The sequence below is a fragment of the Bombus terrestris genome, chromosome 8, assembly GCF_910591885.1.
Source record: "Bombus terrestris chromosome 8, iyBomTerr1.2, whole genome shotgun sequence".
Lineage (NCBI taxonomy): Eukaryota > Metazoa > Arthropoda > Insecta > Hymenoptera > Apidae > Bombus > Bombus terrestris.
In genome coordinates, this window is record NC_063276.1 from 2099131 (window position 1) to 2121516 (window position 22386).

The window sequence follows — 22386 nt, forward strand, 5'->3', positions numbered from 1 at the left end:
ATCTTTATTTAGAATCTTATCGCTTGTTATCCTAATTTAGCCACGTTATTTCTCATGGACGCTATATAAATTCAAATGCTATAAAACCACAAAACCTCGCATCTTTCTTCGAACACCGTGCAAGAGAAAAATAAAACGTTTCAATGGTGGACTGACGGGTTCACGGAAAGCCTTTCGTAGGAAAAGCGTTAATTACGGTTAACAGGCTTCAGTCTGTTTCAGCCGGGCAATATCGCTATATTAATTCGTTCGCGCGCAAAACTTAATTCGTTGCGCTTCCCTTCTGCTCGTGCACTACGTGTGTAATTAAATTCCAACGGATGGAACGGTGGATGTGCAACAGCGGCAGAGGCTCGATCGGACGACACCCTGTCGTATACGACGTCGTTCAATGCATAGCAAGTAGTGCTAGAAAATCAGTTGCCGGTAACTCGCAACGTTCTGTCTACGAAGCAATTGAACGAATCTACTTATCTCTGCTGTCCTAGCAGCGTTACGCTGCTAATCCACCCTGTATACAGTGGGTCACGAAAGCATCGGTACGTCGGTGATCAAGCCTTTTGTAATTCATTGTCGTGACAAACTCTCTGTAGTCTCGACAAACGGCGCTGGAAATTCCGAGTATGGAATCTCACGTTTATTCTGTGATATATGTAGGTTTTATCGTTGTTAAGCGTTTAAATCCCTTCTTAGAATTTTTGCCAAAGTTTCTGATCGTAGTACACGGGTAGATGAAATCTGAGAAATTTGTTACGTCGATGTTGACCGGCAAGTTATTAAAAGCGACGAAGATTTAGTTTTTGAAAAGGTACGAAAGCTGCGAAAGGTTTTAATTGAAAAATATGTACACGAAGCTTGACGTTAACTCGTTCGTTATACGATACGAGCTTTGAATGTCCGACTAATGACACGAGCACACGTTTACCTCGCTGTACACTCTATCTACTATTACATCGTTAGTTAATTGGACTAACAATGAATCATTTACCTAGTAAGGCGGATAATTGGTAATTTACTGGATTTACATTTGTACGTCTAGAATATTCTGATTGCGTTTCAACATTCGCAAACGAATTGCATTTATTCATACGGTTAATTAACAACTCACATAAATTTTCGTTTAACTCCATAGCAGTGACTATAGGCTATTAAAATTTGCATACATTTTCCAATTCATCACGAGTTCTTACGAATGATTTACGAGACGCCTTTACGCGAAACAGTTGTTCGGTCGAAGATGTTGCACGAAACCTTTCCTATCCGTACCTTTCTTCAAATATACCTCGTGCTTAATCGCAAATTTGTACGGTGTCGTCCGAAATATCGATCGGTGTAAGAGAATCGTTGCCGAAACGTCGAAGCTCGCTTTGTCCTACCATCTTCGGATTCGGCTGAACACGGATGAAACCCTGGACGATCGCTGGCCATCGTGAAAGGGACAAAAGTCTGCATCGGACGGTGAAAATTCAAATTTCTATAGAGTTTTACGTAACAGTATCGGTGGTATTACTCTCTCCTGCGGCACAGTAGTCCAGCTATGGTTTGTCGATAACGCAACTGCATGCAGTTGCATTATTGCGAGGCAAAGATGGGAGAGGTTCGTTGGGGTGGCGTGGAGGGGCAGCGAAGAAGGTGGCCAAGCCAGAGAGAAAAGAAGAAGGAGAAGAAAGACAAGGTGGAGGAGGCGGAGGAGGAGGGCACGTTGGCGTCGCCTGGAATGCCCGCGGACCACGAACGGTGCCGGTACGACGGGTTTACCTTTTACAGCCTACCTACCGGTCGTTTCACTGCGACTGCACCTTCCACGTCTGCGTTACCACTCTTTTTCGCCGTCGAATTTCACCTGGCCGGATAAGAACGCGGATAGTTACGCCGCTTCTCTCTGACCTCTGCGTTTCTTTCGATTTCGTCCATGACTACCCTCGCTTTTTCCTTCTCTTTCTTTTCTTCGTTTTCTTTTTTCTTTTCTTTTCTTTTCTTTTATTACAAACAGTAGGTACGTTGAGAATGTTCGAGAGAAGAAGTTGTATCCAGCGTTGTATCTAAATTCCTTTGTAAATTTTTTATAAGCAACTACGATATGAAACGTTCATTTCTACGATCGCTAACGAGCTTCCTGATCGACGCTTTCAACGCGTATCGGATATTAAAACAACGCTGTACGTTACACGCACGACGTTGCAAGAACTTGAAAAAGATGCAAATCTTCAAAACGTTGTTGCAGGTGTATAAATTGTATACAGATGTCACATTATCTTCTCTGGAAGGAGGAAAGGTGCTATTATTTCGCATTGCTCTCGGTTTACATCGGTGGCTTAATTATTAACACTCCGGCTGGAATTAATTAACCTAGCTGGACGCGTTTCGAAAGAATGGCAAAGAAGGACGGAAAGACAGGCGAACGAGGATGAGGTAACTGCAAGTATCATCGCGTAGATGTCACAATTTCCACGATAATGTTTATTCATGATCACGATTAGCCACTTACCACGCAGCCTATCGCTCCGTGCAGCGTGGCTCGTGAATTTTCATGGGCCATTACTTTCTCGTTCTTGAGAATCGATCCGATCTTGATGCACGAAGCCCAGTCTCTCTCCCTTTCGAGTCAGCAGAACCGTAGAATCGCAGATCCGTTCTACAATCGCAAAAAATTTCCCGCAATTGAGTAAGTTTCAGTCGCTATAGTCGTTGCGGCTATAACTAGGGGATGGTTTATTCGAGAGACAACCTTGGATCGATGGAATCTCATCGACTGGAAAATAAGATCCGATAATTGGAGTACAATTTTACTCGTAGGTAATAAGAAGATGCGCATCTCGTACAATTTTTCCCCTCGATCGTTGAACGCTTTCAAAACCTTCGTTATCGTGTAAAATCTTCAGCTACCCAAGCGATTCGCAATTTTCCTTAATTCGAGAAAGAATATAGACGAGATCGCCATGCACGAGGAACTAGCGTCTTAATCCAAAGGCCTGACACGCCACCCACGTGCTCTCGACTCGTTAGATGACAGACGCAATTTGACCCATTAGCACAATCGCACAACGTGGCTAACGGAACCGGTGGAGGCGCAGACCGGAAAACAGCGGCGCGATTCAGAATGCCAACGCGTGCCGCATCGCGCTCGCCTTGCCCTGTATGTCCATATACGCGACCAGTCGCCTCGCTCACCTACGAGTACTCGGGCGTGCGTGCACGCGCTCTCACGAAAAGGAATTTCTCTTGGACCAAGACCTGGCAAAAGCTCGGTACCGACGACAGCATTAGCTTGGCTGTCCGACGAGTCTACCATTAAGATCTTCGACCTCGACCAAGCGGAGAGATCCGACATCGCCACAGAGGATACAATACGTGGCAAGCTAACGATCGTTTATCGAGATGAAAAGTGGGCAACGGCTCGTTTCGCTATTAATCGGGCCGAGGGGCCGGTGAAAAGGAGCAGGTAGCCAGAGCGTCGAATGAGAAACGCGGCCATCATGGGCAGACGCGTGTAGAAAAGAAGAGCATCGGACAGGTCCGGTTTGTCGAACGTGGGCGCGATGCCCTCTTCTCGCAATGATCCCCGCGATCTACACACAGCGAGATCCTGTACCCTTGTCACCGGCTGCTCCTCCAGCCCCCCTTTCAAGGATTTCGGATGAAAGGTTGGCGAGCGGCCGAGCGGCCGAGCGGGTGAACGCACCCTGAAAGCCAGGACGTTGTCCCTAGACGCCTACGTGGGTTTCGTCTGGATCTGTACAGGCCGGCTATAGGCTAAACCGCGGCAAGGACCCGCGGTGAATTTCTAAGAAAGGCTATGCAATTTTCGAGGCCTGTTCCGGAGCGGTCTTGTTAGCCGACACGCGAAAATTTATCACCCCGTCGTCGTTACAAGCGGCTAACTATCTCTCGTGCTCCTCGCGCCGACCGGATAGGGTATCATCATCAGCGCGTGATGAGCGCCGTGGATGTAATGAACGGAATTACTTCGATGGAAAACTTCGTGTATCATTCGAGCGCCGTTGGACGCGGCGAGATTGAGTTCTTCTGTCTGTGGATGACGCTGTAGGTCCTGGAAGATCCAACGAGAACAGCAGAATTTTACAGACGCGTCTAGAGAAATTCCTTCTCTCGCGATAACCATAGCAATAGATGTCAACGACTTTGTCTATTTGCGACTATTTTACAACGTTTCTCTATCAATTACAGCATCGGAGCGTCTTTGTTGCATTATTGCCACGAGTTGCATCAGCCAAACTCACATACCCGGACGATATTTTATTCCTCGCATTTTCGTTCGAACGAGAGGATTAACTGGAGCTTGTTAACAGACTGTCGGCCGGCCACGACGATTTGGCCACGCCAAATACGATTATTCACCCCGAATAGCCCGTCCATCGTGGACGAAGAAGGCCTCGCGAAACTTCGTTTCGACTTATCGTTTTATCTCAATCGGCGAATCTAAGAAGCCAGAAACTAGCACTTTGGCATGGAAGAAGCCGGATCAGCCCGAGTTCGTTTACCAAGCGGGCCAAATTAAACGAACGAGCGACAAGCGAGGAATTCGTGCGACGAAGACGTCGCGATTCTCGTCGTCCTGCGTCTTCGCTCGTGTCAGATCGAACGGATGGGAGACGAAAGAGAAACGACGAAAACATCCCTGCACGAGGGAATGCGGGGATCAAGTTGTCTCGGGACTTTTCTAATCCCGCGACACGTTGGAATTAAAACGGCTTGTCCGAGATGTCGTCTTCGATTTAAACTATGGTCTCTTTGGAAGATGGACGACGCGACGTGGACATAAATATAGAGCATTTCCAATTCCATTCTCGCTTCTTCTCTTTCCGTTACTAAACCAACGACGTTCTTTGCTACGGATCGAACTATATGGCGTGCAAGTTCTTTCAATTACAAGGCCATCGAAACGTCAAAAAATTTACGCAACGTTGGAACTTGATAAATCATCGTCGAAAAGAAAGTTGGAATATCCTATTCTTTGGGTAATTTGCTGGGAACGATCGCAGATCGCTCCGAGCTGCGATCTATCATTATCGAAAGAACGGTCGATAAATTACGTCTATTAGAGAACAATTAAAAGAAGGAAACAGGTAGCCAGTCTGGTCGGCTTGGGCGAAGAACAATGCGGCAGGGCGAAGTTTGCGCGGTTCGTGTTCAGGTCACTGGTGCGCAGGCGGACCGTTAGCAGTGGAACATTGTGCATAGCCATGGGCATAATCTTAACTTCTAAGAAACGACCACTCATTGATCCTAGGCTCTACTATAGACGACGACATAGGTCACGTCCACATAACGGTCAACACCGGAGAGGACACGTGCCTTTAAACTCACGGCTCGGGCTAATCAACTTGACACCAGCAGGAACTGCTATTGTAATCGGACCGCCTGCTGCGCTTTTCTTATACAGAAACTCTTGTCCATAAGGGAATTTAGTCGTCCACACGGATACTCGAATACTTTCGTAGAAGGCTCTCCATGGGTATTGTCTTTTCAGTGAGTAATGCAGTAGTACGATGTAGGTGGATTTGTTGCAAGATGTGAAATTTATATTTCTGGATAGCTTCTAAAGATATTGGCGTAATACTTGCGAGTAACGATAGAAATATAGAGCGTAGCATAAAAAAGAAACCGATCAGAAAAATTAAAAGTATTGCACGTCTGGTTTCTGTCTTAAAACTACACGCGTATCGTACATACCAAACACGTTCGCGTCTAAGTATAATCAATTTGAGCCACAAGGACGAGCAAGCTAACAAGCTTTTTTATCACACTACTCGGACAAGCCTCGACACAGTCGATATCCTGCACGACGTACTACTGACCAGTAACCTGTCGACGGATCGAGGATTCACGATCGGAAGATCATGTATCAAGCATACACGTTTTCCCATCGTTCTTTACCACGAGACCTGAACAGACCTCTGACGGCAGGGCAGCGCTTGGAATGATACATAACGTGTCACGATATAATAGGCCTTCTCGACCGTCTATTTCTGTTGCATAAAACGATCCACTCGAGCCGATCGAGTAGATGCCATAAGATAACGTGTCTGCCTAAAAGTCGCAATCGATCAAACCATTGTAAACCTATTTTTGAGACTCGACGTCAGCGGAACGGGACAAGGCTCGTAGACCGTGTACGTTCGCGCGTGTGATTGATGGAATACTGTTGCAAAGTGAGACGCGATACTTTGGTCGTGGTCGGTGGGAAATTAAACGCGTGCGTGCTCGTAAATTTGCCGTTAGTAATATAAGTTTTTGTTAATTCGTTTTATAATTTCTGCACCGAGCATTACCTGCATCCTATAAAGTTATATTACCCGTGATTCGCATAACTTAATCGCAAACAAATACCCGTTAACCGTTAGCCTGAAAAGATGTACCAGGTACGATCAAGATGCAGGAACACGAAGGAATTATACATTTTCCGTGAAACCCATTTTCACGCGTGATTAATATTTTACAAAGCAGACACGTATCCCAGTTCACGGCGTCCGTAGGTCGCGTATTCAAGCATGCACGTAACTTAACGCTGATTTCTTCGCGAACGAGCGAAAAGGAACAGGTGAAACGACAGCCGGCATGGGAACATCCTGTCCAAGATCGCCCGGGGTCGATCGCGTTGCAAACCGCGTGATCCATGAAGCACAATCCATCAAGTTACAGTTACTTACTGGCGGGCGACGTGTTATCAATCGATAACAGACGATAACACGAGCAAACGTCCTGACCACTGGCAATTACCGGCCACGGTTATTTACCGAGCCTTTGACGAATGAAAGGCATGCAAGATGATATTCTACGATGAAAAACTACGATAGGCGGTGCTCGGTTTTACCCACAGACGCGTTTCGTTAATGATAGATGGACGTCTGAGAGTCGGAGCTTCGATCGAACGATTTAGGATAACTTTTTCCCGATTAGAACGCGAAAATTTTCTTACTTTTCTTACTTTTCGGATACGATCGAACGAATAGAATAATTCGTAGTTAGTAACGAAGAATTTACCGTTGGTTACGAAGCTCAATTGCCTTGAGATTTAATCGCTCGATCGTTTAAAATTACAGCACGATCGAATCTGACGACTCATCGACCTTGCGGAGGTCCGAAACTTCTGTTACAGAGACGCGATACTCGTCCCGGTCGTTACGTCAACCAAGAGATTTAACGAAAAAGATGGCGCGTGCGTAAGGCGACCTAGCAGACAGAGGCCAGATTTTCCGCGTAAACTCGTCCACCGTTAAGTAGCTGGAAGTACGAGCGAGCGCTATCACCGGATCTGGCATAATGATCCATATCGCGCTAGGACGCGGCGCGCCATCCTCCGGACGAGGCTTTATCGCGGAGGCGGACACGCAGGTACGCTCGCTACGCGTCCTTCGAACTAACCAAGTTTCCCGGCGTCTGGTTATGCTAATTATGTATATCGTGCACCGCTATTACTGGGACACATTCGCGTGGCTCGTTAAACGGCCGTGTGTCCCATAAATAATAACTTTATTTTCCACAGGTGGTGGTGTCGGGACCGCCGATAGGATTCTCGAGTACTGGAAACACGGTGGCTGCGTGGGAATTCGAGTTTCTCTGTCGATTCTCGACCGTGGAAAGAACTATGTCACGGGAGGAGGCGAGCTGCGTTTAAACAGCCACAAATTCAGTCTATCGGTGTGGCGGGACCGCATTCCGCTCGGGCAAAAACGCGTAAATTACGCGACGAACGGGCCGTCGTTATTCGAACGAGCGGCTAGCCAACCACGAGAACCCAGCCGGACGGTATTTCGTCTCTTTCTCTCCCTTCGCTCTCTCATAAGTACATAAATTAGCCGCGCGGCCGGCCGGCAAAAAGCTACACGACGGAAGAGCTAACGGGCGACGTCCACGACACGCGAGTGAATCGCGGCTGCACGTGGGAGAGCACAAGCAAATAAAGTACGAATAAAGAATAGAGTCTACTACTGTACTACTTGGACGGCCGTGCAGCATCATTAGCCGCGACGTCCAGCTTCTGATTTCCTTCCTTCGCTCCCCTTTGCTCCCTTTCCAAGCGAAAACCGCTTCCCTCCTGGTAGCCGAGACGAGCCTCGACGTTTTGTATGTTAACACGCGATACGCTTTGCTCGTACTGTTCACTGTTCGGCTAGATACGCCGCTTGTTTGCGATTTCCCTTCGCGACATTTGCGTGCGAGTTATGAAAAGGGGGTTGAGAACAAGCAGCATGTTTGATTTTTACCAAGCCTCGGGTTCGTTGTAGCTTGTTCGCGGTTGCAAGGTTTCGATTCGATTGACCTTTTTGCCAAATGCATACACTTTCGCTCATCCCACGCAGCCGACGCCGATTTCTCTCTGCACGACGGTGTCAACGTGTCCTTTGACGCGAACGGTAATTAGATGCTTTGAATTAGAATTTCTTTTCTAGACTAACATTCCTGTGTAGCGGATGCCTCGCGCTGGTTCCGTTTAACGAACGAATAATTATTTCACTTCTATTTTATGCGTGAAGCTAGTTAACGCACGGAGTTCTTTCGTTACACTCTGATACTTTACGATTTCTAACGAAATGCATACGGATACCTATGCGTTGCTAATAAGCGCGTATGCTAGCGTCCAGCTAGAAGAGGGTTAAGAGCTAAAGGGTCAAACGTACGGCAAGTTGCGATGCAACGTCAACGAGACCGTTGGAGAGGCTCGTCAGTGCCAACGTGCATCGCTACGACGAAAAGTAGCCGATACTCGGGTCGTTGACTCGAACAGGACGCAAGGGATCGACAAACAAAGTAAGGGATAAGCAGGGATAGGGAAGAACGTGGCCAGTGGCGTATACGTACTACGTAGCCACGGCTCGTAAGCAGAGAGCGGCCAGCATCATTAGCCAGAACGTCCAGTTGGCGATTTCCGTCTGCTCGTTTGTGGGACGAGACGCTCACGGGCTGCAACGTGGCCTCGGCGAAGGTGGGGGCTGATCGCCCTTATCGGGTAAGGGGGCCCCCGGACGACGCTCGATGGTTCGTACGGTGAATGGATACCTGGTACTTTGTTCTCAGTTCCCGGTACTCCTGTGCAGCCGGTGCTCTCTCGCCGAACATTCGAACACGAGTTCGATGACCCTTCGACTTCGCAGACCACGGACCGCGCGCCCCGTCTACGTTCGAACACCGCGCCGCGCCGCACCGATGGCCAGGGCAGCGCCCATCTGTGACTCTCCAAACGACCGACACCACCCCGTTATACATCTGCCTCCGGGATTCCGCGATTCGTTAACATTCTTGCCGAATCGCTCCCTCCGCCTTCGTCAGACCAGATCAACGGAACGACGCGCGATGCGAGAATCGAACGGGAACTGGCACCGGAGATCGTTTCGATTTGACGAAACAGGTTTCTTATCTTTCCTGCTTCCGAAGTTGTCGATCGTAAATGACGACCGCGTTTAATTATACTTTTCGGAGATTTCGAATTTGTTACTACCGGAGAAGATTAGCCGAGTGTCCTCGGCAAGGCAAAAGATCCTTTGATCATAGGATGTTCAAGATATCGGATCTTAACGAAGTAGGAGATACGAAGAGACAAACAACCGGTATCAACCATACATCGAGAAATTAATTATAAAGTTATTTAAATTTTGATTCATTCGTTGCTCCAAGCTTACCTTAGCTCTTAAAATAACTTGCTTTATATGCATTTCGAGTATCGCAAACGACGCGAGGATATATTAAACATCTATGAGAGAAAATTAATCACACGCCACGTTAGATAATTTTACTTAAACGAATTTAGCTTTCGATCACGATAAGGAACTCCATAAATACGCGCGTAGAACTGAAACAACGAGGACCTTGATACTCCCGAGAAGCTGTACAGACAAACGTACACCCTTAAACGCAAAGAGCAGCCGCTGCTAAACTAAATCTTGAGCGTTCGCGAAACCTAGATTTCGCGAGGACATCCAGCAAATAAATCTTGTAATTTAGCGATTAAGCGAATGACGAACGCGTTGAGAAATCGCAGAAAGAAGTTTCCTATTGAAAGGAACGCCATTGATAAAGTTTCGCTCGGATGAGGCCTGCACATTGTCTTTTAAACCGAGCATGCCATTAGGAGAATAGTGCGCGTAGTCGAACGACTGCGATGTTAATGTCTAAAGTATGTTTCCTCTCGCACGTACCGCTTAATGGCCGGCGTTCCTAAACTGGAAGAAAGGATCGAGCTTGGAGTCCGGCACGAAGCCAAGTATCCAAGCTCTCCAGACCAGACCTTGCTCGATTCAATGGCATCGGAGTTATCGGCGAACATCGTCCGGCACCATTGCCACGAAAAAGCGTTCCACGATTAACCTTAAGTGCCGCTTTGATCTGCTGATGCCAATAGACAGCGAAACTCTCGTCGGTGGTTCGCACGAGGAGATACCGAGTGAAAGCTCGTTTTTCCTGCGCCGCGACAAAATTCTTTTCGAGTTCTATCCTTAGGCAATCGAGCGAATACGCGAAAGGTAAATTTTGCGTGGAATAACGCGCCTGATCTCAAGGCTATCTAACGTTTATAATCTGCGATTCAATTTCCATTTTCATCGACTGGGGTGTTGTTTTTAATCGAGGCGATCGATTATCGCGATATTCGATACAACTATATCCGTTCCGATAAATAAACAAGCTGAGCCACGGTCAAATTATTCTGTAAGAAAAATAACCGTATTTTATACGAAACAAAACGAAGATGTTGCGCTTCGTGCCTTGCACAGCGTACGATCACGAGGTTTATTTGTTAAATTCGAACAAACAAAAATACCGCTCGAATCGATTAAACAATTTCCCATTTGCACAGAGCGTTAAGAAGAAAATGAACACGGTACGCTTAATACCTCAAAATTTTTAGCCAATCGACCGAACAAACAACGTTCCTTCGTCGACGATAACTCATGCAATATGAAACTCGAACTTCGAAATCACGTACACTCGCGTAGCCAGGGAGAATGGAACGCCCCTCGAATAACATTCTCGCGTATCGACGAACGCGTACCCTATCCAACCTGCGAATCGCTCGGAACGCTACCACGACCCGATTACGTACGATGACGCTATCTAATCCCCGTCGAACGATGACGTTTCGTAGGAGAAGGCGAAAATGTGCGCGCGTATACCCGGATCGTTTGGAAATCGGAATCGGGCGTGGAATAGTGTCGATCGCGCACCGGACATCGGGCGATCGCTGTCATCGCGCGTAGTTCACTCGTAAATCTCGGCGAAAACAGAAAAATCATGGCGTGCAGAGGAGAAGGTGCGTGAGGCTAGTGAATTTTGTATGGGCGTGTCAGGGCCGTAAACCTTTAAAATACGATGTTCCCGCAGTGGACACGTTAATTGCTACGTAGAATCGCCCGGATGAAAGCGGCCGTTGATAAATTGCGTTGTTAAGCCATCGTGTACGAAGTACAGCGTTATCCACGCGATACGTGTTCGTGTCTATGATCGCGCGTGTGTTGCTCACCTGGCCTGATCTTTCGGCTCTGATAAATCGTCCGCCGAAGGACTGAGAGGTCCATCGACGACCTCGAGAAGTCGCCTCTCTCGCCGATGCAGCCTCCAACCGGCGAATACGCGGTTACACACGCGCCGATCGCGCTCTCTCACCCTTTCGTCCTCCCTCCCTCCCTTTTCCGGCAGACTCTTTTGCTCCGACAACGGCGGCGCGGCGGACCGATCGAGGATTCCTACGGGAACGCTCTCTCGACGTCGCGTCGCGGCGCGCCGTGCTCGAGAGCATCGCCGGCATGGCCGACAGATAGGCATGCGTTGAATGCATAACATTTTTATCTGATCGGAAGGAACGTGGAGACGGCGAAATGCGAACGACCGGGCGAATGCCCGAAACCTGGAAGTAAAAAGGATTCAAGGACGCCGGGGATGCAACACGACATTCAGGGATTCGGAGTCAAAGAGGTAAGAGGGTTCGACTACCTTGCTGACTATTAACAGATTGCAACGATCAATGATGCGAGTAACAGTTTCACGGTTCTCTCTACTTGCGTCTAGCACTGTTTTTCTTTTGTTTCTTTTTTCTTTTTAATCGATGAATTTTCTCATTCTAATCGCCGATTGCGTTCAACGTATCTACCGATAAAACGACATTATCGATTATAGATCATTAGCTTTCTATTCTACGAATTGAATTTCATTCCGGTACCTGAAATCAATTACTTCGCGGAATAAAATTTATTTGGCATTTCTAATTGATTTCCTTTATCAGCTATCCCTTATTACACCATCTCATAGATCGCATCTCTAATTACTCGCATACTCTGCGAGTAAAGACGATAATTGATACGAGAAACGTAACAGAGCGTAATTAGAACGCGTATCTTGTATATAATTTTCGCTTTTATACCATAATATCTATTTTCCTATCGAGAAATATCAGGAACATCAGGAAGGAGAAGGCTACCATTCACCCGTGCTCGGCGGAACGGCATCGACAGAACCGCGTTTATTGCCTCGGTTTCTCCTTCAATGACTCGCAAACGCAACCGACCACCATGATTTACACGGAACGCCAACTCTTTCCGGAACATTTCGTCGGGAATTCCGCAACGCGGTAAAATTCAAATCGTCACGCTTCACCGAGAAAAGTGGAAACAGTGAATTTTCACCGAGAAACTTTCACTCGCGTTAACGCGATGCTCTACGAAACTCGAAACTAGAATCGTCCGTCTTCTTGAAAATCAGACATCTTACTCGCATGCAAATTCAACTTCCGATACGTAAGATATCGATTTCACGAATGGCAAAAGCGACTCGATGCTCGAGTACATACGCTACCTATACATATACACAACGTAGAAGGCGCGTTGATCTTGCTCAACCTCGGCTACTCGGTATATGTATTGAGGTACGTTCGCACAATAGAGTGCAACACAGTCGTACGGTTCTAGATGCAAAAACGAAGGCAGAAACGAACGACAAGATTGGTCGTCAACGTGGAGACCGTGACAAAGTGACCGAGGTTAATAAACACGGTGAACGGTCACGGAGGACTGGTTAGGATCTCAGCTTGCCACCAATCTCGCCAGCGAAATTCCACTATAATAGGAGGATGACCTACCGCTCGATGACGTAATATCTTCCTAGACTTTTAATGGTGCTTCGTAACTATGTGGTCTGCCGTCTGATACTGCCGACACCTGCAACCTTATTCGTGCTGGCTCGCGCCCCCTCCATCGCTCGCAGATAACTGCAGAACGTTTCCTTCGATCGAACGTGACACGATGCAGAAGAGCTTTGCGGCACGCAAGATGAACGGGTTATCAGATTTGTTCGTTCTGCTGCAAGCTCCGATTGTATTCCGTAGCGCGTGTATTCGAAAGTGTTGCAGCGTATTCGTATGCGCTCGTGCGTGTACTTGTCGAGAGAGGATTTACGTTTGAAATTTTTTAGTAGATCCATCGAAGTCCGTGTTGCGCTTCCATATCTTCGAATCTCGATAGTCGCTTTTGTGAGAAAGCATACTTTTCTCAAGTTTAGAGATGCAGCTTACTTCGCTGCGATTTCTTTGCAGGCGAATCACAGCGAGGTTCGTGAGTATGGTGCGAATTTGAGTCTACCTGGGTCTATTTGTATTTGTTGCAGAAGATCGAAGACCAGATGAACGATCCGCGATATTGTCAAGTACGATTATACGGCAAGTAGAGTTAATAGAGGTGTCGTCGGGGATTTGCGAGCGATACGTCGATTGGAATTTACGAGAGGAATTCTGTCTTAACTTTTCGATGTCGATCTAATCTGATTGGAAGAGACGATCGAGTTTATTAGATACGCGACTTTTTTTCAATAACGATCTTCTTTCTCAGAGATTCGTATACCGATCAGTGGTGCGTTTCTACCAAATCGTACAAGAAACATTCTCAGTGAATTATACTGCCGATTGTTAACTAAATAGATCACTTTCCTAGTGTTAAACGTTCCCAGGATTCATTTCGCGTTGCAGCATCGTCGCGATCGTTATCATCCATGCGAAGAAACATTTGATAAAATTGAAAAGCTATTTAACATGGAACAGCGTTTGGAAATAAGCAACGACTCCGCAACTTGCCGTGAGATATTTATATCGCAATTTCGTTCTCACGAAGATACGTAACTTTTAACTGAATCTCGAATCGACTGATTTTTATTGCGGTATTGTTGAAATTTACTCGCTTCGGGTAATTGCCAATTAATACACATTCAAATCAGATACCAGTCCGATTAGTTTTTCGATATTTTCTAACGCTCGAGTCGCTTTGAAAAATATAAGATCGAATGGTTCAGCGACATTTTACGTTACGTAACACGTGACAAGTTGCGCGTTCCAGATGTAATCACGAAATTCTTTAGAAATAATTATCACAAATCACCGACGACAGTATTCTACGTTATTCAGCTTTTTAACGAATTCAGTTCTACATTACGTCCACCCACTGGGTCACGAATGATCCAGTAGAATAGATCTAATGCGCGGAATATTAGACTCGGGAATTGACATTCCTCTGAATCGTTGGCTCCAGCTGCGTACGTATATCGTGAGTTTATGACACGACGCGTTAAACGACAAAAAGATCGGCGTTAGGAAACCCACGGAATCGACAGAAATACAAATAGACATTCGTAAAAATTACGATATTCTAAATACCAATAACACATACGTAGTTTTATGTGTTTGCAAACTAAAAGATATATGTAATATACGAAAGATATATAAAAAGAAATAAATTTAAAGAAAAAGCCAAAGCGTATCCGAGTCTATTACAGATTCGTAATTATCAAAATTGCTCGAATCAAAAGATTCGCCGTCATTTGCACGTGGTTATTACTAAAGAATGTTCATCGAGCCAGAGTTCGTAATACCATCTCGGTTAACAAGCGATACACGCGATTATTACTAATCGAAGGAAGCTTCCTTGTAGCAACGTTTAACTGTCCGGTTGAACCATCGACGATTACTACCAGATCAGAACCGCGGAAGGACGCACTTAGGCGATTGGTCTCGGATCCGTCAATTGACCCATACTGGATAAACGTTCTTGCCCCGTGGGTACCGTAAAAACGACGTTGCACCGTTAAAGGGATCCACGGGACGCGCGTTCAATCGGTGTGGGACATCGAGCGCAACGTCGCTAACGACCCGATAAAGCCCCGTTGATGAAGACCGCAGCGTCGATCGAACGTAATGAAGTATAATTGAACTTGGCCGAGTAACTGTCCAGTCGCTTTAATCCACGAACCCGCCGCCTGACAAACGGTGGGTCAGTGACTTCCATTATTTGGACACTACCGTGTAACAAGAAAAGAATAACGGGAAAGTTATTCGATAAAATCGTCGATAGCCAAATGCTTTCTTGCCGGAAATTTGTTGCGTTTCCATAGGCGATTCTAACTAAACGTATCGTACGTGCGTACCTACCCAGAAGTTGCAACAGACACCTAAGCACCGTATCTAATCGAATACACCGAACATGCGCGATATTTGCACGTGTCTAGTCACTGATAAGAAATCTTAATTCAGGGTGGAACAGATAATGTACGTTTCACGACCGTACCGCGAATCGAATGGATAGGCTACTTGTTAATCTAACACCGAGTTAATCATAATTAAAGCAAAAGATTCCCGGTTATAGCTGCGCGTCCTCTTCGTCTCGCGACACCGTGTTTGATATACGATGTACATATATATTCGTCGTTAATTTCTGCGACAGTAACTAATACTCTGGCCGAGAAGGTGTGCGCTAGTCGGTGCGCATGAAACGGCAGGGAAAAATTCCTCGTGCTGCTCGCAAGATTTACCGACGATCTTGGCGAAACGTTGGTTTCCTAGACGCTGCAAGACTTTTACGCAGCAAGAAGCGTAATCAATTTCGAAGTAAAAAACTTGCGCCTGTACATTGATTTATTTTAGGATGATCCGACTGTAGCGGCTTGATGAATTTCGATAGGATGCGGCTATAGATACGCCTCTATCGATACCAGATTCCGTGACGTAGCATCCATACGCAGAAGAAAATACGCATTTCCCAAGATCGATGTGAAAATCCAATGGAGGACGACGGCTACGAAACGACAATGCGAAATTACGCGATCGATCCGCTAAAGGCGAGCCAAGAGCCAGGCTTATTACGAGAATCGTTGCTCGGCTCGATAAATCGTTAGAAAGTGGAACGGTGAGCCACCGGCTGGCAACATTTCCACTTTCGTGGAAGCACGGTCATTTGAAAAAGGAAAGGCCGACTACTCTGTCGAGAATTCTAGTCGTCTGAGGAATTCGGACCGCTGCGCTGTGGAAATTCGGGACGGCTGCGATGGAAGTAGCAGAAGGGTACTATGCGAACTAGTATGAGACGAGATCTCGTGAAATGCGAAACTATGTGGATTTTCGATCAACTCCTGAACGAGATTCGCAAGCTACGTGCCTTCGTCCTACCACCGCCGACGATCGATGCGTTTGCTTTTGGTAACTCGTGAACTCGTAAAAATCGAAATAGAGATTCGTTTTAATCTCTTATCGTTTAATCGATGCAAAAAATGTAGAAACGGTAGACACATGTTTTCGAAGCTATAGAAATATTTTTAATCGATTATTCGACGTTCTGATCTTTGCCGATAATTTACAGATATGACTATCTCCGTATATAGGCGGCTTTACAGCGGCCAAGCGTACCTGTAAATTGTAAACCGTGCATAGAGGTCGTAAACGGGACCCCCGATAGACTATCCCCGGTCTCGTGTTCTCGTGGATGAACCGCGACGTCGCGCCTACTGAAATTATCGTTACTCGCCGCTGCGTCGCGAAGTAATTAGCGTGCACGCGTACGCTAGTACATAAAGAGATGAGTCGTGCCGGGGCACGGTTAAAATGATTATGCGGCAATTAAGGTTAATTGACTCGTTTGTACGTGGGGTCCGGTGCCGTGGTGGAGAACGGTTCGGGATTATCGGCCCACCGCGTTTCCTACGATTAATATCGAATAAACCATGCAGCCGCTCAAGCGATTTCTGGAATGCCAGGCCATGATTGACGAGCTCTCCGCCTGGGAGATTAGTCTCGTCATGGTAATCTCATCAGCGTAGTAGCCAAAATAATCAAATTGAAACGAAAAGTAAAAGAGATTGGCTTCTCTCGCGATTTCAGCCAGAAGGTTTTATGGTAAACCAATTAATAAATAAGATTATTAACCAGACAGAAGCTATTTTTCAGCGAAAAACGAATTTTAATGAATCTTAGTTTAGTTTCTATATTCCAGAAGGTTTGTGGACAGGCAGAGGTTTTGGTCATTAAATTACCAGTTACACAAAACCGAATCATTTAGAACAACGGTTAGGGGAACGGAATCAGGTTCATCGATAGAGCAACGACGCTCGTAAGTAGTGGTAGTTGCGCCGGAGTTGCACCGGAATTGCACCGGAACTGTGCCGGAATTGCACCGGAATTGTACCGGAATGTACCGATGTAGTTGTGGTGTGTTTGGTCTGTAAGTATGAAACCGGAATTTGCCTATAGATGGCCCTAGCTGATAATGTAGTTATCACTAAACTGCGTCATTGATGCCAAAAGTCTTTGTTGACATCTCAAAAAGATTTTCGACTGAGAACAATACAAGTTTCAGCACTTCACTTCTTACGAAAATGTACGAAAATGGCTCGATAACTGGTTTGCCTCAAAAGAGCGACAGCAGTTTTTTTTGGCGTGGCATCCACCAATTGTCAGACAGATGGGAAAAGTGTATAGCTAGCGATGGGCAATACTTCGAATAAAATATTTTTAATCATTTTCATACAATAAACGTGTATTTTCTATACAAAAATTCCGGTTTCATATTTACATACCTGGTAATGGACTTGCTAGTGTGGCGTACGAAACAGCAGGGACGAGCAAACTGTACATCGAAACAACGGGCCTTCGCGATAGATTCACAAGGAAGAAGCGGCGGTTTCTAACATATGCGGAATTCAGAACCTCTGGGTCTTAGATGCAACATTCTGAATAAAACATCACAGAAACACTGAGCGTTGATTGAAATTATAGTCAAAAGTATAAATGAAGAGACATCGTCGATTGTTCAGCGGCATTGAGTACAACCTTGCAACGCATGGGAGTGAAACCAAGTTACGCTATAGCTATTACTATTAAATTAAATCAAAGGTTGCCATGGTAAAAAAAACCGTAACTAATTTGTAATTAGTTCTTTGGTCTAAAGTTGTAGCGAATCATCTCCGTATGTATGTACCTGTCTGTTCTTTCCTTCGTTGCACCTCTACCGAAGGATGATTAGCTCGATAATAGAATTGTACGCTACGCATCGGATTGACCAAATTAAGACGCCGAAAAAGGGGTACTTTATCTAGGATTACGATCTCCTACGTAATTAATGATCTTTTGTACGTGCGATGAAACGCACGTCTAGTCTGTTCGTGTTAAAGTAGCAAGTCATTTTACGAACAAACGACTCTTTAACGTTTAATTTTCTCCAGCCACGAACCGTAATAATAGATTCCAACTAAATCGAATCAGAAGTTAGGTAACTGTTTGATCTGTAGAATTAAAAATTAGCTTGGCAGGATTTTTTACCTATATAACGGGGATATTTTTGAATGATCGATTCGACAACGATCGGAAAGCTCGAATAACCTAAGAACGATATCTGGGTAAGAATTTTTAGCGATTCTGCGAGGTATTCTTTGCCTGTGTATGTACACATGGACAAAGCTTCGTTCTATGACCAGGTTGCACGCCCAGCAAGAACGCCAGGTTGTGTATAATAGAAAAAGTTAATTGCCAGTTCGCCAAGGAGGGATTTAAACTTCGACCACAGGCGATACTTAATAATGTTCTCTCAATGGTCGAATTGCACATCCGTTCTTAACTTCAAGACGTTTGCCTTTCTTATAGTCAAAAGAAGATATCAACGAGGCGTATTGGATAAAAACGGTTAATTGTTCATTACAGGTGTATGGAAAAATTTAAAGAAGCAAACAAGACGATGCAACGAATGGTTGATTGGTTTTCGTGTTTTACGTTGTACGATGTTCAAATAGCCTGGGGCGCTTTGTAAATTAAGATACGCTGACCCTGAAACGAGATTTAACTAAAGCTAAGTATTTGGTCGATACAAAGTTCCAGATCTAACAATTCGAAACAAGTTACTCATAGGCGGTTACTCCGTCGATAATTCGATAACGTATCTGAAATAAAGTATAACCTCGAAAGATTTTAATATACACGTTTACCTCAAACCTTGTCAATTTTAATTGTCCGTAGTCCTATCATCCTCGTTAGCTGCAGCATCATTTTTTCAATCGGCCGATCGATATCGTGTAATTGCGGGCAAGGGGGATAGATAGCACGCATAAAATTGCCGTCTGCCCTTGTTGACCGGGTCGTTGAGCGACTATGAGGCTACTCGTAACGAGTCACCGTAGGAATTTCACCTCGTTCCACGTCGTACGCGGATAAGGTTAGGTCAGGGAGTCGATTAATCCGACACGATCGAAAAAATGAAATTTCCCAGAAGCGGCGCATCCAGCACGACCCCGAGACGCCGCGGTAAACGAATAGAACGGTGGTGCGGAGTATAAATTATTTAAGAAACTCTATCGCGGCATCGCGTAATGGCCGATCATAAATAACGCGCGGCGAAAATACGGGCGTAGTCGTAAAAAAGGACGCATGCGCGCGCTTGCGCCCGTGCCATGGTTGCGCGCGCACCCGGGATCTATTCCTTTTGCCTAATCGCGCGCGCTCGTTTATCATGTGGCGCGCTGTATAAAACAAATATCGCTTGTCACGTTCCCTCAGCCGCGTGATTCGCTCATCACGGAACTGTCCGTTGCTTGGTTGCGTTCGCTCGTCTGTACCAGTCGGACCGACGCGTCGATGCGCATCCAGGATACACGAATCAATCGTTTACTCTAATTAATTTCGATCGATCTACAGAGACGAACGGTTTCCTTATCGTTACTGCAGTCCCTTGCGGTCCTTCCTGGACTCCGATTTGTTGCGTTTGTTGTGATCGGGTTTGCGATGGATGTGAGTACACGAGCTTGAATAGTAGCATTATCAGTGGTAAGTTATAGCTCTACATACCTAAAGACTTGTTTGTCAGACGAGAGCTTTAGCGATTTGCATTAGCTTTCATTAGGGAAAATACTTGTCATTGGCTTTTATGTATTTTCATTTTCACGTTGAGGCAAACTTTCGCCTTGTCAGTGGCTTTTACGTGTTTTTCTTTTTCAGTTGAAACAAACTTGCATACCGTGATCATCTATCACGTAATGGTTATCCATCGTTGTTAATCGTTTTCGACCTATAATTTACTCGATAAAGAACTACCTGAAAATGTTGAAAAACGTAAAAGCTTAAATCGTGCGAACCAAGGTTTTAGATGGTTGCTCGTCGATCAGAATATCGCTTTTATGCGCTTCACTACCTAACTCGTGTTCATGGCGATGCGTGTATATACTTGAATCAGCGGATTTAACGAAGCTATGTAAATTTAGCGACGTTCGTCAAGCTCGTTCGTAAACAGGACGCGCAAGCAGTCAGCCAGGTGAATTCCCTGTTTGTAGCGAAACGGCGGCAGCGCAGCTATTTTAGGAGTTCTAACTACGAGGACGCGGATGATTACTGTAATCGAGTTTGCGGCGAATTTATTCAGAGGCAGCGGACCTTTTCAGTGAACCTCAGTCTCTTTTTCTTCGTGGACAGGGCATTTAACCGAGGGCGGGACGGGGTAATTTGTCTCTTATGATGAATAGTGGCGAAACGAGGTTCGTACGTTTATGTGGGGCTACCGGTTGAAACTGCAAATGCTGGTGAAATTAGCGTCATTTGTTCGGCAAAATTAATGTCGTTCATTCGCCGAGCACTCGTTTACATTCCGTTTTATCTTGGGATTAATAGGAATGTTCATTAGCGGTCTAATGCCTTTTTTCTTTTTGTCCTTTCGGATAAGAAATGCCGCGAAAGCACATTCGAGTAGCGAATAAACGTAATTTCGCAATTCTCATCTGGGGTAGAAATTTTATAACAGCGATCGGTGAGATTTAGAAGGAGGGGAGGTACGATTTGTAGAGGAATTCCCCGAGAGATGCTAGTTAAGATTCGAAACAAGATAATCGACAATTTTCATGCCGAACGAAGACCTCGTACGCGTTACTTATTGAAGTTGTTCATATAGAGCAAACGGTTTAAAGGGATCTTGAGAGATACTTTATATACTTTCAAATAAAATTAAAGTTCCTTCTACGTAAAGAGATACTCTAAACGCTATCTACTAACAATCCTTCCTGCGTCTACACACGATAGCAATCCTATTAATTAAAAACATTTACGGCTTACATGTTCACTTTCTACACAAGTTTCTTAACCCGTTAACGCCAACTCTGTAGAATAGAGAAATAATTGTCGTTCCTTCCCTACAGACGTGGATGTAAGATTATACGCTTCAATAGCCATCGTTTGCAATACATCGTGCGTGTGCTATTTTAGATTGCACTTCAGAATTGCGGTTTTTTAACAGCGTCGACTGTACTTGCTCGGAGCCGTGGGGTCGCAAAACCTGGTAGGCCCCCTACAGAGACAAAGTACAGACTATACAGGCAACCTTTAAATTAAATAGCAAAGAACAAATTAAATTTACTATATAATTTAAGAATACTTTATGCAAAATTTAGAAACATAAATTTCCATTAGCGTTCTTCCAACGAGCGAGGGTAACAACTTACTTAGTCGATATACGAACAAAATACTAACGACGACTGCACAGCTAGCGCTTCTAGCTGTGACTCGAGAGGAAAGCTGCGTCAGGATGTTCGAAGGACGAGTAGGTGCCAGGATCGAGGGTATAAATTCAGTTTGGCATGGTGGTGGCGTGCAGAGGCTGCACAGCCCCGTTCTATCTCGCCACGACACCCTTCCTCCCCGTCGACCGATGTTGTATCACGGCCGTAGCCGGGGCTGGCGATAGCGTGCCATACCAGCCAGATACCGACCGGTAGACTACAACCATGCAACTATCAATAAGTTTGTATCTGACAAGAGAAGGAATCGGAAAGGGCCTTACATCAGCAAAGCCCATAAAGCCACCCACGGCGAACAATATTTTAGTACGGTAGCAATGCGCGAAACCGGCTCCAACTTCACAGTCAGCTACGCGATCTGTGAAGCCATCCGGCTCTGCCGATCGAGCTACGAGCAATACCCGACCACCTTCCAATTATTTATCAGATTGACTGGCTGCCCGAATTATATCCCAGTAAATACGTATTCCCAAATATTTTATTAGCCTCTGGCTAAATGTGGTTCCTTCGCTCGTGACGAAGAATACCGACAAGACACCGAGTGTACGAGCTTTGAAACAAGTAGGATCTTGACAA

The 22386-nt window shown here is 45.5% G+C and overlaps 1 pseudogene; it reads right to left on the bottom strand.

Moving 5' to 3' along the window:
- Window positions 1–1305: 1305 nt before the first annotated feature.
- On the bottom strand, window positions 1306–9674 carry LOC125385572 (annotated as a pseudogene).
- Between the last annotated feature and the right edge of the window lie 12712 nt (window positions 9675–22386).